This window comes from Hippoglossus stenolepis, chromosome 10 (genome assembly GCF_022539355.2).
Source record: "Hippoglossus stenolepis isolate QCI-W04-F060 chromosome 10, HSTE1.2, whole genome shotgun sequence".
Lineage (NCBI taxonomy): Eukaryota > Metazoa > Chordata > Actinopteri > Pleuronectiformes > Pleuronectidae > Hippoglossus > Hippoglossus stenolepis.
The window spans coordinates 23,528,988-23,542,546 of NC_061492.1; the positions used below are offsets into that span (position 1 = coordinate 23,528,988).

At 43.1% G+C, this 13,559-nt stretch overlaps 1 long non-coding RNA gene across 1 annotated transcript; it reads left to right on the forward strand.

Annotated features, from left to right (window-relative positions):
• Positions 1-10,911: 10,911 nt before the first annotated feature.
• LOC124852626 lies at positions 10,912-12,562 on the forward strand. Its single transcript, XR_007033019.1, has 4 exons — positions 10,912-10,982; positions 11,086-11,219; positions 11,307-11,401; positions 12,498-12,562. It is a non-coding gene; the product is annotated as an uncharacterized LOC124852626 (long non-coding RNA).
• Positions 12,563-13,559: the final 997 nt, after the last annotated feature.

The following is a 13,559-nucleotide window of genomic DNA, read 5'->3' on the forward strand; positions in this document are numbered from 1 at the left end:
GGTTTGTCAGATGGTAGACAAACATCGCCACACACACTTAAAGCCAAAGGTTAATCTAACTGCTTGTTTTAGATAAAAAGACGAAGCGGTGATGCAGTGTCTGTTGTCTGTCCTCAGTCTCTGCACAAAGAAACATATACATGTCCATTGAAATGTTTATCTCATTGGCTTCACTGGCATGTTTGATTTTAATGGTGCGAGGAAGTACATTGTTGAATTGGCATTAAATTTTGATCCATCCAGGCTTATTATCACATAATTGGAAAAGCCAAACGGCCTTCCAGTCAGTGGGGAGGGTCAGTGTGGCCTTCAGTCTGTGCAGACTGCTGACTTGAATGTAGCCCTCTCTTAGAAATGCTGGCCAAGTAAAGCAATAATGTCTGGTTTGTGAAGTTGCAATCAGCCGCGCTGGGGTTGCACAGGTGCCATTCTTCATGAGTTGTGGATACGCTATTAATGAAAATAACATTGGTTAAACAACCATCTCTAAGTAGATATACACACACAACAGTGTGATGAATGTTTCGCTTTAATTTTCTGTGGTAAAACAACACCGGAAAACGCTGGTCTGCTTAAATCAACTGCCCATCAATTGTTTATAAAAATATTCATGCATAATGTCCTGGCAACACAAACAACAAAGTGATATACAATAGGTGAAGCAGTCTGAGGAGGAATCACTAATGACAAGGAATAATTCCTAGTTGCCCAGAGTATAGCACACAGGAAAAAGAGAAATAGCAGTTTGAGAAAAATATGTAATAAGTTATAGATAAAATGACTGTCAATTCAACCAAAAATGGTGTTGCATTTGTGTTCTATCCCAGTCAAAAGGGACAAACGATAATTCAACTGCACTGCATGGGGGCTTTTTCACCTCCTGAGTTTTTCTCCCCTCCTGCTGCATATCTGTAAATTTTAGACATTTATGTTCTTTGAATCTGGGACTTTGAATTACTTCAGTTCAAATGTAAGGAAAACACATTTCAGTTTTCTTTTCTTTATAATCAATCTCTTAAATATATTTATACAGGTATTTTAAGCCAAATGTCCATTTGAAGGGACTGTAGCCAGCAAACGAGCTTAACCAGATATCGGGGAGGATATTTGGTGCAAACACACAAGTAAATGACAACTGCTTGTTGAATATAATGCTTTAATGGGCTCATATGGATAGTTGATTATTACTAATGAGCAGGAAGATGTGTACATATTTATATATAGTGTAAAGCCTTTTTTATAGTATAGTTTCTTTTTTATGTTGTTTTGTCATGCTCCAGCAATGTATGGTATAGTGGTGAGGGTAGACGGCATTACATTATTTCATTAGCTGATGCTTTATCCTCAGAGCGACTTGGCATGGCGCATTCAATTATGAGGGTACAACCCGCAAATGGCAAGGTAATCACAGGTGGCAATTTCTTCTGGCAAAAAGTGAAACCTTACAAAGCAAGTATGGGCATGTTACTGGCAAGCACAACAAATTATAGTTTAAAATTTCATCTCATGAGAACAAGAGGTGTGCTCTTAGCTTTGCGCTGGAAGATGTGAACTTTCGCCATCCACCACTTCGAGGAGCCGGGACAGCAAAATTAGTCAGACTTGATGAGTGTTTAATGGGAGTGAGGGCTGGGCCAGTCAGCTTGGGCAGATGGCAGAGCCGGAGTGAACGGCTGGGGTGTAACTTTGATCTCGCGTCCTGGATGTAGACTGGACCCGATCCAAAATGGCATCACGTTTTGGTGAACGATGCAGCGTTTGTCAGTAACATGAAGGAGTTTATGAGTTTGTCTTATTTCATTTTGGCCTTTACACTTTCCTGAAACATAGAAATGGTTGATGTAACTGAGCCTGACCTCATCTGCCTTGGAGCCATCCCTCTCCAGCTGCTCTATCGCCAGCCCCTCTCTTAGAACTCCTGCCTGTGCCTTCCAGGGCAAGCTTTTGGGTCGCCTCACCCCGCTACCTGTGTGGTCCTCATGTCAGTGCCTTGCTCTTGTTATGCTGTTGTGGGTTTCTTCGGAGGTGGTCCAATCCAGCTCCATTTTCTTCCCAACAGCTGTATATCTACTGCCTCCTTGGCTCTGCACCCTGCCAGCCGGATGTGCTACATCAGGCTGGGCCAGAAGACTCCAAGGATGCCCCAGGCAGGCTATGGATATACCTGCAGCCTGTCTGTGGATACACAATTGGGTGGTTCTGCGCCTGGAGCCATGAGCCAATGGTTTTTGAATCGTTGAGTTGAAGATCGAAGCCTGGCCTTGAGGGAGATTTGTTACTTTCCAAATTTTGTTTTATGATGTTTAAATGCTATTCTGCTTCCAATTTCTTATCCCTCATTGCCCTCTGTCTCCTCATCAACAGCTATCACACTTCCCAGGTAGGTAACCTGCCTAACATCTTCCAGCTCAGAAATCCAGCTTGGTTTTTTCCCAGCCTATCAACCCCTTACAGTCTCCAAGATGATGTGCACAGAACACTTGCCTGTGTTGACAGTGCAACATGATCCCCTTGTAGCATGCTGCAACCTGAGGCCTCTTCATAAGCACATAGAAATGAGCTTCCAGTCTGTTACAGTGCCTTCCCTTCAATCCATATGGTCTTTATTAGCTGGTGGATATGGTGGTTGAGAGGTGTCAAAGTTTCTAGATTCACGGTAGAGCCTCTCTGATGGGATGCTGGGCCATCTGGTCCTGCTGCTTTGCCATGGCCTGGCTGCCTTGATGGCCTCCTCACCTCTGGGATCCTGCTGGGCAGGCTGACGCCCATGTGGGTGGCTGGTGGGATCACCTTGGCAGGGGCTGCTGCTGAGCAGCTCCTGAAAGTGGTTCATCCACCTTTGATGTTGGCTCTTCTTTTGGTGGTGTGAGGAGTCGTCCTGTTTATCCTGACTGAGTGTTTGTTCAAGCCAAACTTCCACAGCTAGTTTGTGGTCAGTGGGGAGAGTCTCCTTTTTGAGGCTGTTTTTCCAGCTGCTTCCTCTGTGCCTCCCGCGCCAAATTCTTTGATGCAGTCTGTTTGTCATCTTTGCACTTTTTCTCAAATTTTATCATTTGCTGTTCCCCATATTCTCTTGTGAGTTTGCTGCCTTTTTTGGCTTGGTCTTATTTTTGTTTAGTGGTCTTTTTTTTTTGCCTCCTTCCCTTCTAATTTTTCAGTGTGTCAATATGTTCAAGGTTTATGGTTTTTGTTTTCCCCAGACTACTGAAAGAATGCCTCCTTCCATATGTTTTTCATAGGAAAGATGTTCCAGTGCCTTTCCACTCTGACTTGTGCCTTTTCTTGCAGGGCTTGGAACCTGTTCTGTGGGGGAAGGGTGGTCTGGTACAGCCCAGGCTGTTCCCACGTCCTGAAGAGCCGGATGTTAGAACCCTGTTCTTTGTTGATGGGGTTGTTGCACGTTTCTTCAGCCTGAGCTGGAGTTTCGGCAGCCTGGGTAGGTGTACCAACTGCAGCCCTGCCTCCCTCTTCTACACGGACATCAGAGTGCCTGAACTCTGCTTCAGCATAGGGAGCCACTGGCTTCAGTGTGGTCAGTGAGCATCCGTGGCTTTGTGGATGGGTTTGGGTGGGGAAAGATCGTCCCACCACCTGCATTTGGTTGTAATCAGCATGAGATGTCTGCAAATCTCACACCGTTTCGCTCATGCAGCCGAGATCTCCCATGTTTCCCGCCACTGGTTGGTATCCACCTGCCGGGTTGTTTCACCTTGGCGCTTCTAATGTCGCCCAGGGTAGAGTGATGTCTTTTTCCTGGCCTGGAGAGAATGCTAAAGTTGGTTAGTAGAAAATGTCCTTTGTTTCCTCCCAGTGCTGCTGGAGGGTACAACACTGCATGAGCTGAGTTTGATCCTTTTGCGTGGCAGAGCCTGGAATCTGCAGTACTTAACCTGGAATTAATGGGCCCCAGCCGAGCTGACAGGCCCCAGCCTTTTGGAGCATAAAGCCACTCCCTGTGTGTAAAGCATCTAAACTGAGGATGGAGTATATGGAGTAATTTAGGTTAAAGACTAAATGAGGTTTAAGCACCCTGAGATGAGCTGGGCAAGAGGCTGAATGTTATAATGCCTAGTATGGGGGTGACCCCACAGGAGGAGTTGCTGGGGCTAGTAGCATGAGATGCCAGGACCTGACCTGGGACTCAGATCTGCCCGCCTTCTGAGTGAGAAGTGGATTATTTCCTCCGATGCGTTCAGCATGTATCTACAGGAACGTGCGTTGCTGCGGCACGTTGGCAGTGGCGAGAGTTGATCATTGTTGAGGTCAGCACCCAGGCTGGCAGTAGCTCCAGGTGGGGCTGGAGTTGTCATGCTAATAGTCAGTCGCGGTGGAGAGCCTTTCCTTGAAGCAAAAAAATTATTCTAGTCCTGTCATGATAATTTTCAGGTAGTGTGACATCCACTGAGAGATGTCAGTCAGACAGCAGGCTGCCTGTGCCGCTACCTGTGTTTCAGATTGTGAAAGAGAGGGACTAGTTGGTGTCATCAGCATAGGGGCCATGGTAGGAAAAGCCATGTGAGGAATGATGGTGCCGAGAGCAGCATGAGGCAGTGCTGAGGGGGACTCGGTGGACGGAACCTTGAGGGACCCCAGCAGTGAAGGACAAGGTTCAGACATGATCCTCTCTGTAAGTGCGATCATTGAGAATGAGAGGGAGAGAGCCTTAGCCTGAGAGCACTCAGGTCTGAAGGGAGAAACATGATTCATGGTTCACTGTGTCAAATGCAGAGGCTCCAAATGATAATAGATGAGAGAGAGAGGAGGCTGCTCTAGCTAGATGATGATGTAGCCTTCATTTTCTGCTAATTATCCCTTTAAAAGGCACCATATTGTGTAAAATATGGTCAAGGCAGGAGGGCCGCGGTCCACTGACCAAAACCTCACGCCACAAGCACTTGGGCTTCCCTGGGGCTAACAGAAAGTTGGTCTTCCACTGAACAAGGCCGCCCGACCCCACCTGACTTGACTTTATCCTACCCTCTATTTCTTGAAAGCCCAGTTATATTAACACACATTGGCATTACATTGCACATTGCATTATCAGATACGCACATTACATTCAGAGCATTGTAGGTTTAAGATCATTGTAACTTGTTTTGCATCCTTTAATGCATTTTTAATTTTACTTATAATCTTTTATATATTTATTTTACATACTGTTTTTCTTATGTGGTAGTACCACAGTTTATGTTTTATGTTCATTGTATGCACTCATATACTACAAATCTGTGTAAACCACTGGCAATAAATACTTTTCCATTCTGATTCTGATTCTGATCTGTAGCCCAGTCCGTTGCAGCAGCAGGGTAGAAAATATCACTGAAGGCGTGGTAGTATGTAATCGTTTGCATGGCACGGTCAGCAGCAGAGATCACAATGGCAAGTCCCAACTTCTGTTGTAGATGGACGTATCGTGAGATGATTTAGTCGTAGTGAATTTCACCTTCATAAGATAAGAAGTTAAAGAACCTGCAGGTTGGGTAGACCTAAGTTTGAGCCAACAAACTTAGCTGAGTAGCAGCAGCAACATGAGTGTTTCATTATGCCAGCATTGTCACTTAAAAGTGATATATGCCAGGAGACCCTCTACCACTGGACAGAGAGAGACAGTGGTCTGATAAAGAGGATTAAACTGATGAACTTTGTTTCAGCGCAGTATCGCATAGCGATACAATTGAAAGAGAGTCACGCTGTTCTGAAAGGCTTTGCTGTGGGTCCTGAACTCGCAGTATGCAAAATTTTTTCACTAGTTGTTCATTGTTGCTGGAGCAACAGCAAAAATCATGTTCTACTTAATTTAGGAATGACATGATCACTGCTTTGCCTCTTGTACTTCCCAGCATGCTCCCAAATGCAGATCTGTGGGAATCTGGCCTGCTGGGTATGAGCTCATAATAGCTCAGAGAATTGAAACCATGCAAAATATTTTTCAAATCATCTTGAAGTTAGTGAGCCCTAACAGCTTTCCACATGATCCTAAGTGAATAGAGTGGTCTCAATAAACTGAAATGTCTCTGTATGTAAACACAGATCCCATGTTGGCTTTCAGCTGAGGAGACCTTCTTTTCACAGCTGTGTGTAAGTGTCCAATCAAAGGTATTCATATAAATATTAAAATAACAAAAGATCACTCCTCTCTATCCCCTGCTTCCCCTTTTCCACCCAATTTCCACCCAAAATAATCAACAACCAAACAAACAACCTGTGCAGGAATGATGTTTGTAGGGCAGTGCACACTAATTAGACATAACTGACATGACTTATGCTATTCACATAATATGTGATGCTACTATGCAATCTTTCCACTTTTGATTGAATTCTCAAGAGAGCTAATAGCCACTTCCTGGTGAGATTTTTTGGTATAAACACCGGCTGAGTCTGAATTTAAGGCTTGGTCACAGGTTCTTGGCAGATCAGATCCTGGCATTGGCTATATGTAACACTTTATATTTTAGAGCAGAGCTGCAACCAGCATTACTATACAAGTAAACAGCCCTGTCTTGTAATAATACTTGTATTTCGGCACTGCATTGCGGTATGGTCGTTAGTCAGTCAACAGCGTCCAATTGTTTACTCGAACCAGATGGGCGCATGCCAGCAAAGGTCAAAGTTTGAATCGCTGAGCACCACGCCGAATGCGCTGGTCACTTTTGGAGGCGATCTGAATTTGCTCATTGGTTAGCGAGCGCAGCCATCCGCCGCCAAATAAAGACGCTGGCAAAGAAGGGACAGTGTCAAAGTGGTGGTCACTTCAACCGATTAACACAGCTTTCTTTAATAAGCAGAAGTCTCACTGCTTATTGAGGTAGAATGATTCGTAAAAATGTATTTTACAGCTTGGTAACACTGTAAGGTTGCACCTGGTAAAGAAGACTATCCATATTTTAGCATAACTGAAGGTTATCTAAAAAGGTAATTTCATACTGCTAAATTTTAAGATCAAACATTAGCAGTTTTTGCAAGATCTATTTATTAGGTTATCTCACCTGGAACTAACCCTACTCATCGGCACTACAACTGATGAACATATATCATGAAATATTCTTTTGGTGCCTCAGCTCTGGTCCTGAAATGAGTTATTCTGCTTCATATGGCAAGATAAATATCCTCTGGTGTGGTCTATATCTTGTAGACATTGTTTCCATTGCGCCATTTCATAGTTAGGTTAGGTAGTTATCTCAAACTGATTGACATTATATAAAAATCATGTGGTTTATCTAAATAAAAGTACTTTAGACACTGTAAAAGGCAGTTAAAACAAAATGCAATGAGCTGGCCCTGGGAGTGCAACAGTTTGCAGTGACGCATTTGGTGAGAAACATAAATTTGATAAAGCACCCGGCTATGCGCTGCGATATAGCACTGCGGTTTGATACATACGATCCATGTCAAAGCGCATCAGCAGGCAGGGGGTGTGTCCCGCCCGGCGGTGGGGGACGATTGATTAGAGTTTGTGTTTATATTTAAGGTGTCGTGAAGGGCCATTCACACTTTATTATGAAAGAAATTAACTAGCTAAGAGCTTATTTATTATCTGACTTTGTATGTAATTTCTGTCTGAGTTTTGGACTTTGAGTATTATATTTAAGTTAAGTTACTGAAACTGTTATTAGTTAAGACATGTTTTAATCTGCTCTTATGGATAGCTCACCTGAAATATGAATTCACTCTTTTATCTACTCACCACTTGCTGATGAGGGTGAAGTGCTCATCCATAAAACCCTTTGGGAGTTTCTAGAGGGTAAACAGTGCTGCAGCCAAATCCAATACAATCAGTTAGCCGGTGGCGCACTTCTTCAAACCTATTAAAAACACATGGACGCTCCAAAGTCATCACCAAGGTCTGCACAACTCCAATATTTGAAATCTGATCTGATTGCGCAATCACTGTAGATAACAAGTTTTAGCTCAATGTCCTTCCAGATATTTCTTCTGGATGTTGTTCTCATGTCAATGACGACTAAAACAATAACTGCAATAATGCCAATGCAAATGACTTCTGTAACTGGGACTCCCTTTTGAAGCCATCCTCACCAACAAAGCCATATTCCCAACACCACCGTGATTTGTGCTTAAACTAGGGGTCAAACCCCACTACATCAAATGAAAATGTGTTATATTGGGGGTATGATGGGTTTACTCCAACCGAGACTTCACTGAAACAAACAAAATAGAAAGATATGACCAGATAATCAGCTTTTGAGGCAGATAAGCTTATGGTTTTGGATAGTCTCCCAAGAAGAAAAATAGGAAAATAGTGACATCCGTGGTCCTTGCACTCCAGTGAATCACAACATGGCTCCACTTTGAAATGTTACTGCAATAAATAAACTGTAGTACCTTTCTCTTTCTAGCCATAAAGGATGGTCCTGCTTTCCCAAGTATGCAAAAAGGAGGATAAGAGGAGAACACAAGAGAGCTCCTCGTTAATGTCGGGTGAGGAATGAGCTTCCATCCTTGACTCATCGCCGAAACACTGAAAGTAACCAATAATCCCAACCTTTGCGACTTATCCCTGCCATCTTCCTTTGACCCACACACGCTTCATCATGGCCTTTGGGATATACAGAACCGCAGCCGATCTGCACTAGCACCGCAGTGGTAAACGATACAGAAAGCTTTCTGTTGTTAATCATCTCAGAACCAGCTTGGTCATATTATCAACAAAATGCAGCGCTTGTATCATCCGCTGGGACTTAAAGGTATTGAAAGCACATTGATGCTGATAATCACGAACATGATGAAAAATGATTATTTTACTTTTTTATGTAGTAGGCACAAACTATTTAATTTCATTTAAATTCATTGTCCTGTAGACCCACCCACACCATAGTTGAGAGGAACCGCCTTCCTCCAGGCAATATATGATGAGGAATCTGTCCCTCCAGCATAAATGACTCAGGAGTTCTATGCAGGCCTGGCCATTTGACCCTCCAAGCCTGCATGAGGCACCTTTACTGAGAAAGACATTGGGAATAATGAGTGAGTTGGAACATATTAAGAAATGAAAGGCCTGTGGGAAATGGATTATTTTTGATTATCAGCTGTGATGTGATCTGATCATGAGACTTGTTTGACTAATGTTCTTCAATCAGCACTACTGTTGGATTAATTGGGCACTTGACACTTGGCTGAATAACAATACTCTTTGCGGCAACCAAAATTACCTCCTTCCTCAAGCAGTCTCATTAAAGATAATCGAGCTTATTAATCTGTACAATGTAGAAAACCAGCATACAATTTACCATTATGTGGCAATATGGCATGTACTTAACAGGTCGAAGCTAAACACTGTAGAGAAGCTTGTAATAATTCATCTGAGACACATTCCTCAGCTTGATTCCCAGATTCATCCCACGCTCAAATCTCTTCAAGCAGCGAGCACTGGAATCAGAGAGACAATATAACCATCTGGCAAAGTTCACACAGATTGCTCATTAAAGGCCAACTCACAGCTCTGCCCAAATTCCCTTTTCTTGCAAGCTTCAAGGTAATTCATAGGAACTCAAACTGAGTATTGTAATTTATTTTCGTCATTCCCCACGAGCCTCCAGCTCCTGGCAACACTGCCCCCAGCTAACTATCTCAACTCAACCCATTATGATTTGACAACAACCTGAGCACCTAAACTTTCTAACAACCAAGCAATTCATCAGGAGAGACTTCCTGATCACAATGGAAATGTTTATTTGACAATGCAATTTGAATGACTCAAAGCAGAGATCCCCGCCTTAACTCAACAAGAGGAAGTGAAAAACTATAAAACCTCCTGATAGAAAACTAAACCTCTGGTATTTCACACAGATCCTCTCCCAGACTTGGACAGAAGCAATTTGACTAGTGGAGCCACTGCAGAGTCGCTTCGGTTTCTTTTTTCCACAGCTGACTTGTAGCATGCACAACTCCATGCTGGCCTGAAGTGAAACATCTCCCAGAAATTCACAGAGAGATTATCCTCTGCACATGCTTGCTGCAGGTTTCACTTATTTTTTGTTTGCATTTCTACAGAAAGTGGAACAGAAACAGCTGAAAATAAACTGGCAAAACCATTCAGGAGTAATAATTTGGCTTGTGAACCAACAAACCTCTAAAAGCATATTGCTGAGTATTGAAATATGCGTGTCTGTGAAGCACTTTTTGCTACTTAAAGTATGTTTACTTGTTTGGTAATGATACTCAAATCCTGGGATCCCTTCTATAATCCAGCCATTTAAACCAGAAAAATAACAGATTCTTAAACCCTGCCTTGTTGCTTATTCTTTCTTTTCATCCATCAACTCTTTTTTTTAGTTACACTCACTTAGCTACAGATTTATCTGCATCATTCTCAGCATTCCTATCTCAGCATATACTTATTCTTATATTATTATCCTACCTTCTATATTTGGACCTATCTGTGTATGTTTTATTATACAGGCTGTTCCAAATGAATTGATCCCAGTGGGATAAATGAAGTAGTTTGAATTGAATGGAATTAAATAGATGCGTGATGCGTATGTGTGAAAAACCATATTTGCTTGTTAGATGGTGCAAATTAATCAGAAAAGTAGTCTGTGTGTCTCAACTTCACCACTGTTTTAAAATAGATTATGTTTCAACTGAACAGGGCATAAAAGGCTTCACTGTGGGCCGAGACAACGTGGAGGTCATGGGAAACATGGCCTGCACTCTGGACGGCTCTTACATCCAGAACGCTGATCCTCTCATCCTGGAAAAACTCAAAGTCTGCAAAGATCTCTCTGACAGCCAGGTGGCTTCCATTGAGAAGCTGCTGCTGTCTGGGAAAACACCATACGGGTACAAAAAACGAATCCAATTAACAGCCATTGAAATTATTTTTTTAAAGCATGGGCAAATAATCTTCTATATTTTTCATATTGTCAACAATTCGTATAAAATATAGAAATAGGGAACAATATATATCTCAACCTGTGCTCGTTGGACATCAGCACACTGATGACCATAACCCCGGAAAGTATCAGGTGGGTGTCGGCTTGTGTCTCAAAGATTCCCAAGCCCGGCCACAGTGAGTGACAAGTTAGAGCTAACACTGTCTGGTGCCTTCTTCTCCTTCCATCCTGTCAGAAATGCCAACCCCCTGAATGTGGCTTCATGTTCGTCTGACCAGAAGAGTGTCCTGTATGAGATCAGTAATACTTCCTTCAGCTCATAGCGCAGCCGTCCTGAGATCTTTTACAATTTAATTAAAAGCTCTATGGGTGAGAATGCACGGTACCTGTCTTATGACTGTTCCTCTATCTCTATGCCTTGTCTCTAATTTCTTGTTTTCCCCTCTTCTCTGTCAGGCGGAGCACCTCTGTTAGATGTGCAACAACTGTCAACTCAGGTCATCAGCATGGATGTCATCACTTTTAAGAGCCTGGTCCCCAGTGTGATCGCAGTAAGCAAGCTTGTTAAAGTGTAACTTCACCCCTAAGTGTCAGAGTCTATGAGAACGCAGTGCTGGGAGGTGGGGATGAGACACGCCTACCTACCGCTATTTGAAAATGAGTGCAACTTTCCAAACTCAAGAGCAGTCGCTGGTGGCCAGGAGCCACCCACCTTTGATTAGAGAGTGTGAATTTTTTCAAATATATAAACGTCATGACGTAGGGACGTCCCAAACCGTAGACAGTATGTAGTAGTTGGCCCTGAAATGTCCAAGACAGTTTGAAACACTCTGAGGCATTATGAGCCATGTTCAACCTGCAGGTTTTTTATAAACTCAATAATAATCAATTATTCAAAGAACAGCCATAAAAACAAGCTTACGGTTCAAAACATGTTTAAATATGCAGTATCTCTTTAAAGTCTTGAATACAGAAAGTGCTCTGGACATGTACTGTCTGTTCAGGAGACGAGTTGATGCTTCAGAAAAACTTACTTGACATATATTGTGATGTATATTTTTATTTTTGATGCAAGTGAAAGAGATTGACACTGCTATCTGTCAGTTAAAATAAAGGCTACAGTCTAGCATAACTTAGCATAAAGACTGGTAGCATGGGGAAACAGTTAGCCTACTTGTGCCTGCTTTTAAAGACTAGTTAAGACACATTATCTTGTTTGTTAAATCTGTGCAAAACCTGGAAGTGTAGTACAATTTGACATTAGCTAATTTTTTCTAACATCTTTTCGCGAATACAAAGCTGGTTTACTTTGCTCACAAGTTTTATCTTGGCTCATGTGACTCTTTGAAAATGACCACAGGCTGCCATGTATTGACCTACAGTATGTTTGTAACCCTGCATATGAGTATTTTACTTTGGTAACTTTATGCCAACCCTTGAAGAAGGCCTGAAGCTGTCAGGGTTTAAATGTAATGATCATTTATAAATCCATAATGGATTGTTATAAAAAAAAAATCATCAAGTGTCCCCAGGAAAAAGGCATGAAACTACTTTCCTTTCAACCTTTGACACTTTCCTTGTTTGTCATTGTACAGAATGTAAAAACTTTAAACCAACTCTCTTCACTGTTTCCTTTGAAATTTACAGGCTTTGAATGTGACCACAGTCCAAGGCCTCATGGGTAGTCAGGTCAGCGATCTCGAGTTGTTGCTAGAGACCCTGTGGTTGAGACCTGGGTGAACCGTCAGCTGCAGGTCGATCCTGTTGTGTTCCTCTGACCCTCAGATGAGGGTGCTAACCTCAAACTGTCCACGGACAATCATTCTAGATCATATGTTCTGAACCCAGAAGGCGTTGTATCCCTGTGGAAACAATGGAACTCTGCTTCTCTGCATTCTTTAGCAAATGGAGTTCATCATTACTGAATAATTTTAAGTCATTATTTTTGCCAGGGAGAATGAGCCAGAACAAATAGATTTCACTTTTTATCAAGAATATGTTGTAATTGTAGCAAATTCCCTTCGATGCCATTATGAAACATTTTGATGCATAATACTCAGACAAGTATTTTGTATTTATTGTGTTGTTTAAGCCCCTTAGGTGCAAAGGCCTTAAGTATTTAACCCTTGTGTTGTCCCTGCTTCCCCCGGCTGTTGGCCCCCTCACATAGCCCACCACATATTAGCACGCACACGTAGGGCAATAGACAAGTGAGCAGCCCTTGCAGATGTATTTGTTACACCCAGCACACTGTGTGAGTTTTACAGTCCTTTTTCCTGGGGCATATCTGACACCTCTTCCTCTTAAGGGGCTGCTGCTAGGGCTATGGAGGAGGCGGACACTCAGGTCGGCGTCGTCGTCGTGGTGGAAGCTCTCCGTGCGGGGGATCGCTCCCTTCCATCACGATGAACAGAGTCACGAGCCTTTCCCAGCTGCTGGGAACACCCTCCGCTGTTCCGCTTGCCTGGCATCCAGTCAGGGTTGATCTCTCCATATCATGAAGCGTTGTAGGAAGAGGCGTCGAGGATGTTGTGGAAGGCGACCAGGGGCCAGCGCGCGTGTCCTCACTGCAGCTGTACATTCTGATCACCTTGTCTAGGTTGTCCACGCCTCCTTTGTTGCGGTTGTAGTCAGGGCGATGATGACCCGGTTTCCCGTCTTAGGTCAAGCTGGCGTCGGCCTCCCGGTGCCGTGCTCAAGAGCACCACG